The 6,598-nt window shown below is 44.4% G+C and overlaps 1 pseudogene; it reads right to left on the reverse strand.

Moving 5' to 3' along the window:
- Positions 1 to 1,800: 1,800 nt before the first annotated feature.
- On the reverse strand, positions 1,801 to 1,918 carry LOC124546072 (annotated as a pseudogene).
- Between the last annotated feature and the right edge of the window lie 4,680 nt (positions 1,919 to 6,598).

The following is a 6,598-nucleotide window of genomic DNA, read 5'->3' on the forward strand; positions in this document are numbered from 1 at the left end:
CCGCAAAAAGCACGATCACAGGTTCGAACTGACAGCGAAGCAGCCTCCGCTGAAAAAGATCCCACGACCGACGAGCTGTCTTCTGCGCCGGGGACACAAATTTAGAAGACGACAGGTTGGTGGAAAGAACGGTTAGAGATCCTTATTCAAGTTCAGCATATCTCTCCAGCTTTCAGATTTCACTTCCAAAGGGACACATAATTTATACAATTCACTCACAACTTCTCCCGCACCATTTGCCTTTCAATTTCTGCTCGTTTTCCGTATCTCTTTTACTTCTTCCTCTAGTATAGTTTCTATATTACCCACTGTTGTAGACATCTATCGTCTTGCCTCTTCCTTTTTCTACCTCTAGTTCTTCAGAATGCTTTTTCAACAGTACAATAGATGTAGGTTCCCAGAATGTATTTTCTTCCTGCAGCAGAGTGTACGCAGATTTGGAACTTTCTGACAGATGATATCTGTGTGGCGAACCGGGAATCGAACCCGCGACCTTCGCCTTTTGCGGACAAGTGCTTCACCGATTGAGCTATACAAGCACGACTCACAATAGGCCCTCACAGCCTCTGCAATAAAAAATAGGGATTCCTATTTAAGATTTCCAAGTCACCCCCCTCCCGCCCTCGGGGGTTGTGCTAGAGGTCGAGCGTTATGTTAATTGATGCCCCTCTTCGAGGTGAACAACGTTTATTACCAATTTTTTAATCCGATGTGTGTTTTTTCAAGTATTCCGACAAACAGTTTGAAATGCCTTACCTTGTATACATGGTTTTGACAAAATATCCGTATGGTATGAAAAGTGAAAATTGACTCCAAATAACGAAAAGTGTGAAATTATGAATTCATCCCCATGGGTATCAAATGGAATCCGCTAAGTTTCTGTCGTAAATACAACTAAATACTTAAGTTTGCAGTTACGTATAACTTAAGTGGGAACGAACACATTCATTATGATGTGGGTAAAGCAAGCCAAAGGCTACGTTTTATTGGCAGAACATTGAGAAAATCCAACAGGTCTACTAAAGAGACTGCCTACGCTACAATTGTACGACCTCTTCTGGAGTATACTTGTGCAGTGTGGGATATGCATCAGGATCGGATCGACGGGGAACATCGAAAAGCTTCAAAGAAGGGCAGCTCGTTTTGTACTATCGCGGAACAGGGGACAGCGCCACGGACATGATATGTAAATTAGGGTGACAATCATTAAAACAAAGGCGTTTTTCTTTGCGGCAGGCTCCTCCCGTGAAATTTCAATCACCAACTTTCTCCTCAGAGTGTGAAAATATTTTTTTGGTGCCCACCTGCAAAGGGAGAGATGATTATCGTAATAAAATGAGAGAAATCAAAGCTCGCACAGAAAGATTTAAGTGTTCGTTTTTCCCACGTGCTGTTCGCGATTGGGAAGGCAGTGAAATAGCTTGAAGGTGGTTCAATGAAACCTCTGCCAGGTACTTAATTGTGAACAGCAGAGTAATCATGTTGAGGTATTTCAAGGTGTGAATGTAGATGAAGTGACCGGCACATAATGGTGTAATGGTACCAGTCTAAGCTCAGGACAACACATGAACTATAGATCTATCTCTTTTTATCAAAAAAAGCACTCCGTCTTCAGGCCACGAGTGGCCTACCGGGACTATCCGACCGCCGTGTCACCTTAGTGGAGGATGCAGGTAGGAGGCGCGTGGGGTCAGCACACCACTGTTCGGGTCGTTATGATGGTATTCTTGACGGAGGCCGCTACAGTTCGGTAGATTAGCTCTTCAATTGGCATCACGAGGCTGAGTGTACCCCGAAAAATGGCAACGGCGCATGGTGGCCAGGATGGTCACCCATCCAAGTGCCGACCACGCCCGACAGCGCTTAGCTTCGGTGATCTCACGGGAACCGGCGTATCCACTGCGGCAAGGCCGTTGCCACCTCTTTTTAACAGGCGAAGAAAAATATCGCCGAAGCCTTCTAGGCATATACACTGATCACCCAGAACATTATGACGACCAACCTACTATCGATATAAATTCGTCCGGGTGATAGCAGCGTCGCCTAACGAAGAATGATTGCTAGTCAGACATTTGCACGGTGCATGTAGTACCAGTGAGCGCGCTGCCCGTGTGTAAAATGGGGAAGACGTGCATCTATCTAAATTTGAACGAGGGCACATTGTGATCACGCAGAGGCTCGGAACGAGCACTTCAGAAAACGCACGACGTCTGGGATATTCGAGGAGTGTTGTGGTGTGTCTTCAACACGTGGATAAACCAAGGTGAAACCACGTCCGTGCGTCGTGTGGTTGGACGGCCACCTGTCATTACAGATGTCGGACGTCGCAAACTAAGCGTACTGGTAAGACATTAGGCTAACATCAATCTTTAATGATGGGCAGTGTACAATTGTGTCTGAACAGAACAGTGCACCGAACACTCACAATGACAGGCCTCCGCAGCCGACGACCTATGCATGTGCCAATGTTATTAACACCACGACATATGCGAGTACTACTGAAATGGGCACGTGACCAGCGGCACTGGACGTTGGCACAGTGGCGGAGCGTTGCATGGTCTGATGAATCCCTATACCTTCTTCATCACGCCGATGGGAGGGCGCCAATACGTCGTCTTACGGGGAAACAGCTCCTTGACATCTCTACTGGGGGACAGAGACAATCTGGCGGCGGAACCATTTTTGCTCAGGGGAATATTCACGTGGGCCTCCATCGGTGCAGCTGACTTCCTGCAAGGCACCAAGGAGTACCGTACACTGGTTGCAGACCACTATTCCTGTTCATGACGATGATGTTTCCCGACGGCAGTTTTATTTTTCAGCAAGACAATGTGCCATATCAAAAAGCCACGAGTGTGATAGAGTGGTTGCAGGAACCACGAGTTCTGGCCTCCCAACTCCCCAGATCTGAACCCGGTCGAAAACATCTGGGACGTGATCGAACGTGGTGTCAGACACGGTCGCCTTCCTCCCAGAAATTTACGGGAATTATTTGACTTGTGTGTGCAGATGTGGTGCCAGCTCGCTCCAGCGACCTACGAAGGCGTCATCGCTTCTACGCCACGACGCGTCGCTGCTGTTATCTGTACCAAAGGTGGACATACCGTCTATTAGTTGGGCGGTCATAATGTTCTGGGTGATCAGTGTATGTAGTCTAATATAAGATGTAGGTTCTTGCCCTTAGTTTTAATAACGTTTCAGGGATGAACGTTGCATCATACTCTGACAATGTAACGAATAAAAGTCCATCTTCCGATAGAAGTTTAAGGGTCTTTTTCGGGCTCCGCAACTTTTCGTTTCTGGAAGTACGGTGCCCCTCCCTAAATTGTTCCATTTCGTTTGCTATATTACCGTCATCATCGCTGTTCTAAAATGTCACTGGCTTGACCAGGGCAATGGTTTCTGTGGAGGGCGAGAGACTGGAGGAAGACGAAAGAATCCATTTGATGCAACAAATTTGAATGTGTTTTCGGATCAGCCACATTAGCCATTTGATAGAGAACAATAAAGGTTTGTAGGTCAATGCAGCAACTCACCTGGTTACAGCGTTATTTTATTAAACGACACAGAACTAGAACATTGTGCACACTTATAAGACAGTGGACCATATTGTGGGCGTAGGGCGGCCGTACATGGGAGAAAGCTGTAATCGTATACCACGTAGTGCGCCCCTAGCCGGAAAGCCGTGCCATAAACTACTCCACTGCGCTTGCTGGCTCCTAATGTGGAACATCGGGGATTTAACACGGCGCTAACAATTAGCGAGCGTGAAGCGGTTACTGCACTGGACCGGGTTATCTGAGTTACGAGAGGACTTTGCCCTTTGCGCCGGACGCTGCTGTTTTGCGTCCCGCTCCGCTTACTGGAATATTTCCAGTGATTTCTATCGCATATAGAATGTATAACGTAGATTTCAAATAACTACTGAGCAAGCTCTATTACATCCCAGAGTGGAATAACAGGAACACACTTTTTTTTTCTATTCGCCTCTGTTAAGAGGAATTTCAACCATCTCCCAACACAGGGACAGAAAGGAGCAAGAGAAGGGAATCATTATAATAAGTGAGATTCTTTATTCATTCCATAGACCCAATAGAGAAGAATTCTCTTGACATGTTAGCATATCACGGAAAAAAAGTCGTCTTCAGTCCGAAGACTGCTTTGACACAGCTTCACAGGCAGTCTGTCTAGCGGTTCTAGGCGCTCAGTCCGGAACCGCGCGACTGCTACGGTCGCAGGTTCGAATCCTGCCTCGCGCATGGATGTGTGTGATGTCCTTAGGTTAGTTAGGTTTAAGTAGTTCTAAGTTCTAGGGGACTGATGACCACAGATGTTAAGTCCCATTGTGCTCAGAGCCATTTGAACCATTGTTTTACAGGCAGTCTATCAGGTGCAAGCCTCTTCATCTTTGCATATTTAATGCTGTCTGCATCCATTTCAGAATGCTTATTGCATTCATCCCTTGGTCTCCCTGTACAATTTTTATCCTCTCCTTCGACCTTATTGTCAAACTGATGATTCGTTGATGACTCAGGGTGTGTCCTATCACACTGTTCCTCTTTTCGTCGAGTTATGCCATAATACTCTTCTCTCCCCAGTTCTATTCAGTTCTTCGTTGTTACTTATTTAAACTAAACATACAATCTTCAGCATTCTCTGCAACGTCACATTTCAGGAGATATTATTCCTTCCTTGTTTCAACTGCTTACCTCCCATGTTTAACGGTTACAATTCAGACAAATACCTTGACAAAAGATTTTCTATCCCGTATATTTATTTTCCATATTATAAAATGTCTATTATTTCTGAAACGCTTTCCTCGTTACTGCAACTCAGAGTATTTAATTCTCGTTGCCTCAGGTATCCTCAGTTATTTTACTGGACAAATAGCAGAACTCATCTATTATTTTTATTGTCTCATTTTCTAAACTAATTATTTCAGCTCTGACTGTTTTAAACTGAGTAAAATCTGCTATTCTTGCTTTACATTTCTCTGTGTTCACATAATCTTATCACTTTGTAATGCAGAAATACCAATACGTATTTTACACAACCATAGATAATATTTTGATGTAATATCCAACCACAGCTCTTCAGTGAGGCGATTCTCACAATATCGAAACAGTAAATAAATTTTAAAAATTGTAGAATGTAGTACAATAGGTGCCATAAACATATAAATGTAGACACACTAAAAGGAAAGGAAAGAAGGCTAAGGTTCAACGTCCGTTGAAGACGAGTCATTAATATAGTCCAGAGTTTTAGGTAATAGTATATTTCTTTCCTTCGCCCCGACGCGCATGTTACGTATCATTACATATTTTTAAATATTTCAATATAAGTACATGCTTTTAGATATTTTGGCTTTATTCAATATGAAATTAAGTATCACTGATTTTTTATCCTCTCGTATAGACGGCCTGGGAAAAAAACGTTAAGCACTTAGAACGGAAGAAGGAAACAAAATGAAACCTTTCGTGTTGACAGGATATTTGGTATTATTTGATGTATTACAAAATCTAATCAAATTTACAAAGAACTTGGCAATATGGCGATACTTATCAGTATGACGTTGCACCTCTCCAATTCAGATGCATGCACTGCTTCGGTTGGAAAATGTTACAGTGCCGTTGTATTCTCTCCTAAGGAAACCTGAATGAGAACTGTTGTAACTGGTCGTGGATATCCTGGGTACTGCCACTGGGACAGAACTGATGTCCGAGAAAGCCGGCCGCGGTGACCGGGCGGTTCTAGGCGCTTCAGTCTGGAACCGCGCTGCTGCTACGGACGTAGGTTCGAATCCTGCCTCGGGCATGGATGTGTGTGATGTCCTTAGGTTAGTTAGGTTTAAGTAGTTCTAAGTTCTAGGGGACTGATGACCTCAGATGTTAAGTCCACTAGTGCTCTGAGTCATTTGAACCATTTGATGTCCGATAAGGAACCATACACGTACTGTTGGGACCACATCCGTCTATCTACCCCAATGTCACGCAGACAGTTCATAAGGACACGTGTCATCGGTGGCCGAGCACTGTTCTGTTGAAAAATGGAACCACAATATTGTCGCACAAGAGGAATCTCATGAGGACGCGAAATGTCCAGGACGTACCATTTTTCCACACCAGGAGTAACACCGCTGTGCCTATCCAAAACATTAGAAGAATTAGTTCGAGAGCCCGTGATAAAAAAAGTACAACTATTTCATACTATTTGCTATATTAATACACTATGTTATCAAAAGTATCCGGACACCCCCAAAAACATACTTTTTCATATTAGGTACATTGTGCTGCCATCTATTGCCAGGTACTACTTATCAGCGACCTCAGAAGTCATTAGACACCGCAAGAGAGCAGAATGGGGCGCTCCGCGGAACTCACGGACTTCTTCAGGTGATTGCGTGTCGTTTGTGTCATACGTCTGTACGCTCCTAAACATCCCTAGGTCCACTGTTTCCGATGTGACAGTGAAGAGGAAACTTGAAGTGACACGTAAAGCACAAAAGAGTACAGGCCGACCTCGTCTGTTGACTTACAGAGCCCGCCGACAGTTAAAGAGGGTCGTAATGTGTAATAGGCAGACATCTATCCAGACTATC

Source organism: Schistocerca americana, chromosome 8, assembly GCF_021461395.2.
Source record: "Schistocerca americana isolate TAMUIC-IGC-003095 chromosome 8, iqSchAmer2.1, whole genome shotgun sequence".
In the NCBI taxonomy this organism is placed as follows: domain Eukaryota; kingdom Metazoa; phylum Arthropoda; class Insecta; order Orthoptera; family Acrididae; genus Schistocerca; species Schistocerca americana.